The sequence below is a fragment of the Saimiri boliviensis genome, chromosome 2 (genome assembly GCF_048565385.1).
Source record: "Saimiri boliviensis isolate mSaiBol1 chromosome 2, mSaiBol1.pri, whole genome shotgun sequence".
Taxonomy (NCBI): domain Eukaryota; kingdom Metazoa; phylum Chordata; class Mammalia; order Primates; family Cebidae; genus Saimiri; species Saimiri boliviensis.
The window spans coordinates 147,611,496-147,624,811 of NC_133450.1; positions in this window are offsets into that span (position 1 = coordinate 147,611,496).

Consider the following 13,316-nt stretch of genomic DNA (forward strand, 5'->3'; position numbering starts at 1 on the left):
TAAAATGTTACCATTGCTACATCATATTAAGATATAAAAGGAAGTTGCAAGACAGCATTTATAGTATGCAAACTTTAGTGCAAGAAAAAAGAAAAAATAAGAATACAAATATTATATATTTTAATTTTTTTCCATAAGGATAAAGTCTAACTATATTGCCCAGGCTGGTTTCAAACTTCTGACCTCAAGCAATCCTCCCACCCCTGCCTCCCAAAGTGCTAGGATTACAGGCATGAGCCACCATGCCTGGTCTATATTTAATATTATAATAATTTTAAATTTGCAAAAAGAAACAAATATAGGAGCAACCAGAAACTAATAAAAGTGTTACCTATATAAAATGAGTGGGAACAGGGACTGTATAGTTTTTACTTTAAATCATGTTAAGATTTTACATCTTCAAAATCTAAAATTAGAAAGGATAGAATTCGGAAACTAACTTTAAAAAAGTTGTGTATCAAATTAATAACATCGACATTGTTTTTTAATATTAAATCAAATATATCTTGAACCAAGTATGCTGTTTTATCCTCCAAGGGAGAATATAAGAACAGTGTCAACTGCAAAGGAATCTTAAATTTTACTTAAGGTTTATTACTGGTAACCGTATTGGTGTCAATTCTTAACACATTTATTGTAAGATAGCACAAATAAAAAAATATATTGGTATTATTCTGATTTCTCACTGTGGAATAAGAACACAGGAACAAGAGGAAGGAACTTGTAGCACTGCACTGAAATTAAAGGTATCGGAACGAATATATATACATACATATTTTCCTGCTAGCTCTGTCAACTTGAAAGGGACTGAAAGCAATGATACTACAGAATAGCAAATAGCAGAGCTGGCATACAGATCTAATTTGTAAATACTCTTCTCTGAATGGAAAAGAAGATGCTGTGAGAAGTTGGTTACATTCCAGACTGGGGCAGTGAAAGACAGGAGAGCCTGAAATATCATTGTGCCAGAAAATAAGTGATCAAAAATTGGTAAGGATCATCTGGGACAGTCACATGAGAATGCTTATAAAGTGACAGTTTATTGAAATAAAAATGACCAATAAAAGCTATTTGAAAGAAAACAGTTGGTGAAAATTGTCACAAGGGCATACAGTAAAACAAAAAAATATTATTCGAAAAAAATCTACTACGACTTGATTTAAAAAAAAAGAAAGAAAGAAAAGAAAAAAAGCAAGGTAACTCCTTCCCTTTCCCCTAATCTCAACTTAGCTTGACAGAAGCTCTACTCTGGATGGATGTGGTTAAGACTGCAGGGCTCCCTCTCCCCTCAGCCTGCGGTGAAGGGATACAATTTCTTATCCACAGCTTAGATCCCTAGCATTTCTCATGCCCTCCAATTGAGTGGAGGAGGCTAAATTCCTGGTGAGGGCATCTGAAAGGTGGGGAGATCCCTTCCTCTAACTGGTACCCACTCATAGGACAGAGAGATCCCATGTGCAGCAGTCAAAGAAAATTAGGGCCCCCATCACCCTCATACAAGCTCAATTCAGCTTCCAAAACAGAGAAAGACTTCCCCATCCAGCTTGCAGAAGAGTGACTTAAAGATTTTACCCAAGGGGAGAGGCAGTTCCTAAGAACAGAGCTCTAAAACTCTCCCCAAATGAACTACTGTACCTTTTTTTCAAACAGAGGGTAGAGAAGTTCAAGCTTTAGAATGCTCTCAAAAACAATAGGTTTTCTTAATTAACAACAACAAACCATAGGCCAGTTCACCAGAGAGAGCAGAGAAATCTAAGATCCCTCCTGGGGTCAGAATAAACCTCAGAGAAGCTACCCTGCTCAAGCTTAATTGGATCATAGTGTGAAAAAATTCGTGCCCCAGGGAATTGTCTATAAGAATAGAAGGGTCACCTGGCAAGGAGTGGGGCCTAAAATCTGGCTATGACAAAAAATAAAGGCCTAACTAATGAGAAAAACAGACAGTACCAGGGCCAGGATAACTGTGCACACACCCAAGGCTGCTCCATGTGAAGAGCAAAACCAAAGGCTTCACACTTGGGAGGATAAACAACTCACTGAAATAGTCTAGCCAAATAACTAAACAAACAAGCAACAACAACAAAAACAAGACCCAAGGGGCACAGAATTGATGTAATTATGAGATATATATCTAGAATGTCCACTTTTTAACAAGAAAATAAAAATATGCAAGGCAATAGGAAAGAGTGACACAAACATAGGGGAAAAACGAGGCAAAAAGACAGTCAGTGAGAGCTCAGATCAAATTTAAGAAAGATGTCAACATTATCTGAGCAGAGTTTCATAATAAAAACATTAAATACACAAGAAACAAAAAAAAATCAATTTCAACATAATAAAGGTCATATAGGAAAACCCCACAGATAATATCATGCTTGATGGTGAAACACTGAAAGCTTTCTAAGAATGAGAACAAGATATACACTGGCGTCCGTTGGGGGGAAATGGGGGACCAGGGGGTGGGGAGGTGGGGAGAGATAGCATGGGGAGAAATGTCAGACATAGGTGAAGGGGAGGAAGGCAGCAAATCACACTGCCATGTGTGTACCTATGCAACAATCTTGCATGTTCTTCACATGTACCCCAAAACCTAAAATGCAATTAAAAAAAAAAAGTTATGTTTTGGCCACTTCTATTTAATACTGTACTGAAAGTTCTAGCTAGAGCAACTATTCAGGAAAAAGAAATGAGAGTTATCTGAATCTGAATGGAAGAAGTAAACTTATGTCTGTTCACAGACAACATGATCTTACATGTAGAAAGCCCTAACAATTCTACCCCAAAAAATCATTAGAATAAATGAATTCAGCAAAGTTGCAGAAAACAAAATTAATACACATACACCAATTGTGTTTTTATATTAATAATCCGAAAAGGAAGTCAAGAAAACAATTCCATTTACAATAACATAAAAATGGATGAATATGTAGAAATAAATTTAAAGAAAGATGAAAGACTTGTACATTAATTTCTTTAAACAATGCTTTGTGATTTTTAAAGAAGAGACAAATGAAGATATGACATGCTTATTAATTAGAAGATTTAACATTGTTAACAGGTCCATACTTCAGAAAATGATCGACATGTTTAATGTTTCTTGCAATCCCTACAAAAATCCCAATGGCACTTTTTTTGCAGAAGGAGAAAAATTCATCCTGAAACTCACATGAAGTCTCAGAGCCCAAACAGCCAACACAATCTTGAAGAGGTTGGAGATCTCACACCTTCTAATTTCAAAACTTACTACAAAGTCACCATAATCGAAACAGTGTAGTAATGGCAAAAGACAGGTATATGGAATAGACAAATATATATAGACCAATGGGATATAAAAGAGAACCTAGAAATGAACCCTCACATATATGGTCAAGTGATATTCAACAAAGGTGTCAAGATGACAGAATGGGAAAAGGACAGTCTTTTTCCAGATTCTGCTGAGAAAACTGGGTATCTACATAAAAAGGAATTAAGTAGGACTCTTAGTTTAAACCATATGTAAAAATTAACTCAAAATGGATTCAAGACCTAAAGATAAGACCTAAAACTATAAAACTTTTTGAAGAAAACATAGGGAAAACCTTCCTGTTATTGAATTTGGCTATGATTTCCTAGCCATCACACTAAAATGTGATATAGAGAAAGGGTGATATAATTGTGTACACACACACACACACACACACACACACACACACACAGAGGAAAACAATTCATTTTTACAAGGGAAAGAAAATCTGACACATGCTACAACACGGATGAATCTTGAGGTCATTATGCTAAGTGAAATAAGCCAATCACAAAAAGACAAATACTGCATGATCCTCTTACATGAGGTATCTAGAGTAGCTGACTTCATTGAAATATCAGGTAGCACAGTGGTTTCCATAAGATGGGTGGGAGTGAGAATAAGGGGTTATTGTCTAATAGGTGTAGAGTCCCAGTTTTGAAAAATTCTGGAGATTGGTCACACAACAATTTGAATGTACTTAACACTCCTAAACTGTATACTTACATATGGCTAAGATGGCAAATTTTGTGAATCACTATTTTTAAAAAATTAATATAAACAGAATGCTGAGTCAGGATCTGTGCCTAACTCAAGCAGGGGAGGAGTGCACACTCAGAAGACTGAGAGGGCTGGGTCACACAGGTTTGTTGGCTTCTGTGGGACCTAAGTGTGTCTCTTTCCACAGGGCTGGCTCAGTAAGGGTAGGGCCTACTTCCCTGCTAGATCTCTGCTCAAGGGAGCCCCAAGGAAAGACACATCTAACAACAATTTTTAAGAATTGTGGACACAGTATAAGTGATCAGAGGTGGCTGCCCCAAGACCCAGGAGCAGGCCTGGTAAGGGGGTCAAAACTTCTCTCCTACTGGTACTGCAGGGCACAGCTCCAAACATGAGGATATCCAAAGGAGCAGTGTGGCTGGGTAAGAGCCTTTCTATCACCCATTGCTCTCATGCACCACCTATTCAATCACAGCCAAAACTACAACACCAAAAAAACACAAAAACAAATGCACACACACATACACACACACACACACACATACACACACGAAGAAGACTGTACAGAGCGTTAGCCCTCTAAAACTTCCAGAAATGAAGCCAACTGACTATACTCAATTAACATCCTGGTTAAAGACACACCAACAGTCTCAGATGAGAAAGAACCAGTGCAAGAATTCTGGCAAATTAAAAATCCAGAGTGTCTCCTTAGCTCCAAATGAGCCCACTAGCTCCACACCAACTGTTCCTAACCAACATGAAATTACTTAAATGGCAGACATGGAATTCAGATCTGGATGGCAAAGAAGCTCATCAAGATCCAGAAGAAAGTCAAATCCAATCAAAAGAAGCCAAGCAATCCAGTAAAACAATTCAGGAGCTAAAAGAAAAAAAAGACATTTTTAAAGCCCCAAACTGAACTCCTTGAGTTAGGGGGGTGGGGGAACAGAATATAAGAATTTCATAATACAATCAGAAATATCAATAATGTAATAGACCAAGCTGAGGAAAGAATTAGAGCTTGAAGATCAGCTCTTCAAATCAACTCAGTCTGACAAAAATAAAAAGAATTTTTTAAAATGAATAAAACCTAAAAAATATGTATAAAGGGACCAAATCTATGTCTCATTGGTATCACTTACAGAGAAGACAGAATAAGCAACTTCAAAAATATATTTGAGAATATAGTCCACAAAAATTTCCCTAATCTTGCTAGAGATGTTGACATTCAAATTCAAGAAATACTGAGAATTTTGCCTAGATATAAGATGACCATCCCCAAGACACTTAGTTATCACATTTACCAAGATGAACACAAAAGAAAAAATCTTAAAGACAGCTAGAGATAAAGGTCAGGTCACACACAGAGAAACCCCTTTCAGGCTTGCAGTGGACCTATCAGCAGAAATCTTATGAGCCATGAGAGATTGGGGACCCTATTTTCACCATCGTTAAAAAAAAAAGATACAGGTATTGATCGACTTACGACCTATGCAACTTACGACCATTCGACTTTACCACCACAATCGCTAGCCACGACTGCTCCGCGTCTGGCAGCACAAACATTGCCCAGCTGGGCATATGACAGTGCGGACCAGCTTCTGGCAGCACTACCATCTCCACGTGCACCATTTCAACTGTTATCCCAGACTCAGTACGGTAATTTGTGTTTTGTGTCTTGGATATTTTTCATCAAACCCCACCCAAGATGTCTACCAAGAGGAAATTATCTTTGTCTATGCCTCAGCCTGCCAAGAAGGCTTAAATATCTGACTTAAAGATTTGTATAACATCATTTCACTGTACTGTACATATAGCCTACTCAACTTATGACCAAATCGTGTTACGACCGGTCTGTCGGAACCAATTGTGGTTGTAAGTCAAGCACTAGCTGTACTCCAAACAAGAATTTTATATTCCACCAAACTAAACTTCATAAATGAAGAGAAAACAAAATCCTTCTCAGAGAAGCAAATGCTAAACAAATTTATTTCAATGATATCAGCCCTATAGGAAGTCCTTTAGGGAGTACTAAACATGGAATCAAAAGAACACCATGTGATATCACAAATACTTAAGCACATAGCCCACAGACCCTATAAAGCAACTACACAACCATGTCTACTTAACAACCAGCTAATGAAAGGAAGACAGGTTCAAAATCTCACATATTGACTTCCACCAAGATGGCCAAATAGAAACAGCTCCAGAGCACAGTTCCCAGTGAGAGACGCAGAAGGCAAGTGATCTCCACACTTCGAACCAAGGTACCAAATTCATTTCAAGTAGCTAGTTGGACAGTGGTATAGCCCAAGGAGGGAAAACTGAGGCAGGGCCAGGTGCTACCACACCAGGAAGTGCAACTGGCCTGAGGATCATACTTGAATCCCTCAGCACTCTGGTTCATATACTGCGCTTCTCCCATGGCCTTTGCAACCCACGATCCAGGAGAACAACGCTGGGCTGAAAAGCACAGTGAGTTACGAACACAAATCACGACAATGCAGTTGGCCCAGCACCGTGAGTTGTTGGCATAGAGCTGGGCAGAAGTTTTCACTAGCACCAACAGCACCTGTGGGACAGAGCTACCCACCTCCCAGAAAGGAGAGTTGAAAGCAGGGAGACAGGTGATAAGGCTTGGCAGGTCCCACCCACACAAAGACCAGCAAACTGAAGCCCTCTAGCTTCAGAGTTTCACAGCCAGCATATCAGTTTGAGATCTACCGGGGACAATAGAGCTCAGTGGGAGGAAGGGCATCAACCATGCAAAGACAGGTCTAATCACACCTGTTTAAACAAAAGCCAGAGGAAGCCTGCACAGTAGCGGGGCTGAGTCTGAGGCAGCCCAGCAGCACCTCTGAAGGCAGACAAGGGACAGATTGCCTCCTCAAGTGGCTCCCTGACCCCAAAATAATGAGAAAAAAAAATGCCTCATACAGGAGAGCTCTGGCTGACACCTGGTGGTTACCATTTTGAGATGAAGCTACCAGAGGAAAGATCAGGCAGCAATCCTTGCTGCTCTCTACAGCCCCCGTGGGTGATTCTCAGGCAAGCAAGGTCTTGCGTGAACCTCCAGCAGTCCTACAACAGAGGGGCCTGACTGTTAGAAGAAAAACTGAAAAACGAAAAGAAATAACTTCAACATCAACAGAAAGGATGTCGACTCAGAGACCCGATCCAAAATCACCAACTTCAAAGATCAAAGGTAGATAAATCCACCAAGATGGCAATAAACAAGAACAAAAAATAAGAAAACACCAAAGACCAGAATGCCACTCCTCTTCTGAGAGATCACAACTCCTCACCAGCAAGATAACAAAACAGGAGGGAGAACAAGTTCGACAAACTGATAGAAGCAGGCTGCAGAAGGTGGGTAACCACAAACTTCTGAGTTACAGGAACGTGTTCTAACCCAATGCAAAGAAACTAAAAACCTAGACAAAATGCTAACTACAATAATCAACTTTGAGAAAAACATTCAATACTTGATGAAGCTGAAAAACACAGCATGAGAACTATGTGAGGCATACACAAGTTTTAAAGTCAAATCAATCAAGCAGAAGAAAGGATATCAGATTGAAGATCTACTCAATGAAATAAAACAAGAAGGCAAAACTAGAGGAAAAAGAGTGAAAAGAAATGAACAAGGTTTCCAAGAAACATGGGATTATTGAAAAGACCTAATTTACACTTGATCAGTGTACCTGAATGTGATGGGGAGACTGAATCCAAGATGGAAAACACTCTTCAGGATATTTTCCAGGAGAAATTTCCCAACCTAACAAGACAGGCCAACATTCAAATCCAGGAAATACAGAGACCACCACAAAGATACTCCTCAACAAGAGCAACCCCAAGGCACATAATCATCAGATTTACCAGGTTGAAATGAAGGAAAAAATGCAAAGGGCAGCCAGAGAGAAAGTCTTGTCACCCACAAAGGGAAGCCCATCAGACTCACAGCAGATCTCTCAGCAGACACATTACAAGCCAGAAGAGAGTAGGGGCCAATATTCAACATCCTTGAAGAAAAGAACTTTCAGCCCAGAATTTCATATCCAACCAAACTAAGCTTTATAAGTGAAGGAGAAATAAAATCCTTTATGAACAAGCAAATGCTGAGAAATATCATCACCACCAGACCTGCCTTACAAGAGCTCCTGAAGGAAGCACTAAACATGGAAAGGAACAACCAGACCAGCCACTCCAAAAACATACCAAATGGTAAAGACCAATGAAGCAATAAGGAAACTGCATCAACAGGCAAAACAACCAGCCAGTAATAACATGGCAGGATCAAGTTCACACATAAACATATTAACCTAAAATATAACTGGCATAAATGCCCCAAAAGACACAGACTGGCAAACCACATAAAGAGTCAAGACCCATCTGTGTGCTATATTCAAGAGACCCAACTCACGTGCAAAGACACACATTGACTCAAAGGGATGGAAGATGATTTACCAAGCAAATGGAGAGCAAAAAAAGCAGGAGTTGCAATCCTAGTCTCTGATAAATGGACTTTAAACCAACAAAGATCAAAAGAGACAGAGAAGGGCATTACATAATGATGAAGGGATCAATGCAACAAGAAGAGCTAATGATCCTAAATATATATGCACCCAATATGGGAGCACCCAGATACATAAAGCATGTTCTTAATGAGCTACAAAGAAACTTAGACTCCTACACACTAATAGTGGGAGACTTTAACACTCCACTGTCAATATTGGACAGATCAATGAGACAGAAAATCCAAAAGGATATCCAGCACTTAAACACAGATCTTGACCAAGTAGACCTAATAGACATATACAGAACTCTCCACCCCAAATCCACAGAACCCACAGCATAAATACCCCAAATCCACAGAATATACTGTATGTATATCTCAACACCACATCACACTTACTCCAAAATTGACCACATAATAGGAAGTAAATCACTTCTCGGCAAACGCAAAAGAATGGAAATCATAACAGTCTCAGACCACAGTGCAATCAAATTAGAACTCAGGATTATAAAACTCACTCAAAACTCCAAACTACATGGAAACTGAACAACTTGCTCCAGAATGATGACTAGATAAACAATGAGATGAAGGCAGAAATAAAGATGTTTTTTGAAACCAATGGGAATAAAGACACAACATAGCAGAATCTCTGGGACACATTTAAAGCAGTATCTAGAGGGAAATTTGTAGCAATAAAGGCCCATATGAGAAGTGAGGAAAGATCCAAAATCGACACCCTATTGTCAAAATTGAAAGAGCTAGAGGAGCAAGATCAAAAAACTCAAAAGCTAGGAGAAGACAAGAAATAACTAAGATCGGAGCAGAACTGAAGGACAGAGACACAAAAAAAACTCTTCAAAAAAAAAAATCAATCCAGGAGGTGTTTTCTTTTTTTAAAGATAAACAAAGTAGACAGACCATTAGCCAGACTAGTAAAAGAGGAAAGAGAGAAGAGTGCAATAGATTCCATAAAAAACAATTAAGGGGATATCATCACCAATTCCACAGAAATACAAACTACCATCAGCGATTACTACTAACAACTCTATGCACATAAACAACTCTATGCAAGAAATGGATAAATTTCTGGACACTTCCACCCTCCCAAGACTGATCCAGAAAGAAGTTGAAACCCTGAATAGACCAGTAACAAGGAATGAAGTTGAGGCAGCAATTGATAGCCTTAGCAATTAATAACCAACCAAAGAAAGTGCAGATCCAGATGGGTTCAGAGCCAAATTCTACCAAACAAGAGCTAGTACTATTACTTCTGGAACTATTCTAAACAATACAAAAAGAGAATCCTCCCTAACTCATTTTATAAGACAACCATCATCCTGATACCAAAATCCGGCAGAGAAACAACAAAAGACAACCTCAGGTCAATATCCATGATCAACATCGATGCAAAAATCTTCAATAAAATACTGGCAAACCAAATACAACAGCACATCAAAAAGCTTATCCATCAACAATCAAGGAGGCTTCATCCCACGGATGCATGGCTGGTTGAACATATGCAAATCTATAAATGTAATCCATCACATAAACAGAACCAAAGACAAAAACCACATTATTTTCTCAATAGATGCAGAGAAGGACTTTGACAAAATTCAACAGCCCTTTATGCTAAAAACCCTCAATAAACTAGGTATTGATAGAACGTATCTTAAAATAATAAAAGCTATTTACAACGAACCCACAGCCAGTATCATACCATGCAACAAGCAAAAACTGGAAGTATTCCCTTTGAAAACTAGCACTAGACAAGGATGCCTTCTCTCACTACTCCTATTCAATATAGCATTGGAAGTTGTAGCTAGAGCAATCAGCCAATAAAAAGAAATAAAGTGTATTCAATTAGGAAAACAGGAAGTCAAATAGTCTCTATTTGCAGACAACATGATTGTGTATTTAGAAGACCCCATCACCTCACCCCAAAATTTCCTTAAGATAAGCAACTTTAGCAAAGTCTGAGGACACAAAATCAATGTGCGGAAAATCACAAGCATTCCTACACACCAATAACAGACACACGAAGAGCCAAATCAAGAACTACCATTCACAATTACTACAAAGAGAATAAAACACCTAGGAATACAACTAACAAAGGATATAAAGGACCTCGAGAGGACACAAACAGGTGGAAAAGCATTCCATGCTCATGGTTAGGAAGAATCAATATTGTGAAAATGGCCATACTGCCCAAAGTAATTTATAGATTCAATGCTATCCTCATCAAGCTACCATTGACCTTCTTCACAGAACTCGAAAAAATCACTTTAAACTTCATATGGAACCAAAAGAGAGCCCACATAGTCAAGACAATCCTAAACAAAACAAAACACCAAAAAAAAAAAAAAAAAAAAAAAGCTGGAGGCATCATGCTACCTGACTTCAAATTAAACTAAGAGTTTTGGCACAGCAAAAGAAACCATCATTAGAGTGAACCAGCAACCAAGAGAATGGGAACAACTTTTTGAAATCTACCCATCTGACAAAGGGCCAATATCTAGAATCCACGAAGAACTAAAGCAGATTTACAAGAAAAAAGCAAACCCATTCAAAAGTGGGTGAAGAATATGAACAGACATTTTTCAAAAGAAGACAAATATGCAGCCAATGAACATATGAAAAAATGCTCATCGTTGGTCATTAGAGAAATGCAAGTCAAAACCACATTCAGATACCATCTCACGCCAGTTAGAATCGTGATCATTTAAAAATCTGGAGACAGCAGATGCTGGAGAGGATGTGGAGAAATAGGAACATTTTTACACTGTTGGTGGGGGGTGTAAATTAGTTCAACGATTATGGAAGACAGTGTGGCAATTCCTCAAGGACCTAGAAATAGAAATTCCATTTGACCCAGAAATCCCATTACTGGGTATATACACAAAGGATTATAAATCATTCTATTATAAAGACACATACACACATATGTTCACTGTAGCGCTGTTTATGATAGCAAAGATCTAGAACCAACCCAAATGCCCATCGATGATAGACTGGGCCAAAAAAATGTGACATATATACACCATGGAATACTATGCAGCCATAAAAAACGAGTTTGTGTCCTTGGTAGAGACATGGATGAATCTAGAAACTATCATTCTCAGCAAACTGAGAACCAAACACCACATGTTTTCACTCATAGATGGGTGATGAACAATGACAACACTTTGGCACAGGGAAGGGAACAATACTCACAGGGATAGGTGGGGAAGTGAAGGGGAGGGGAAGGACAGTGATGATGCAGGGGGGAGGTGCACAGGGATGATGGAGAGGGATAACACTGGGAGAAATGCCCGATGTAGGTGATGGGGGTTGCGGGGGGCATGGAAACAGCAAACCACTATGCCATGTACGTACCTATGCAACAATCCCGCAGGATGCAGGATGTGCACATGTACCCCAGAGCCCAAATACAATTAAAAAAGAAAGAAAAAAACAGACTTTAAACTTGTAATAAGGACAAAGAAGGAAATTATACAATAAATGGTATAATCCAACAAGAAGACTAAACTATTATATATATACCCAACATTAGGGCATCCAGATTCATAAAACAAGTTCTCTTGACCTACAAAAAGACTTAGATACACAATAATAGTGGGAAACTTTAACACCCCACTGACAGCATTAGACAGATCATTGAGGCAGAAAACTAACAAAGAAGCTCTGGACTTATACTCAACACTTAACCAACTGAACCTAAAAGACTTCACCCAACCACAGAATACACATTTTTCTCATCTGCAAATGAAACATATTCCAAGATCAATCACATGCTACCTCATAAAGCAAGTCTTAAAAGAATAATCATAGCAAGCACACTCTTGGACCACAGTGCAATAAAAAGAGAAATGAATACCAGGAAGATCTCTTAAAACTACACAAAAACATAGAAAATAATTAAATGACTTATTCTTGAGTAACTCTTGGGTAAACATCAAAAATAAGGCAGAAGTCTAAATATTCTTTGAAATTAATGAAAACAGGGACACCACTTAACAAAATCTCTGGGATACAGCTCAAGCAGTGTTAATAGGAAAGTTTAACTACATCTTCTTGCTTATACGTGGGAGTTGAATGATGACAACACACGAACACATGGGGGTTGGGGAAACAACGCACACTAGGGCCTTCCAGTTGGGGTGGAAGGAGGTAGAGTATCAGGAAGAATAGCTAATGGATGCCGGGTGCTGGGCTTAATACCTAGGTGAAGGTTGATCTGTGAAGCAAACCACCATGCCACACATTTACCTATTTAACACACCTGCACATCCTGCACATGTACCCCAGAACTTACAAGTTTAAGCAAAAAAGGAAAGTTTATGGCACTAAGTGCTTTCATCAAAAAGTTAGACTTCAACTATCTGAATTTACACCTAAAGGAACTAGAAAAAAAAAATCAATCCCAAGGAAATAGTTACAATTATAGAAAATCTGAACAAAATTGAGATAAAAAAATCATACAAAAGATCAACAAAACCAAGAGTTGGTTATTCAAAAGAACAAGTTAAAATTGATAGATCTCTGCACAGATTAACAAAAAAAGAAGATCCACAGTTAGAAATGACCAAGCTAAAACTGCAATTATGCACACAGAAATATAAAAGATCATCAGGCTACTATCAACAATTCTATGCACACAAATCAAGAGGAAAGGAGTAGACAAGATGACCAATTAGAAGCGGCTGCAGTTCATGGCTCTCATGAAGAGGAATGAAAATGACAAGTGAATTCTGCACCTTCAACTGAGGTATCCAGTTTCTTGCATTGGGAAAGACTAGG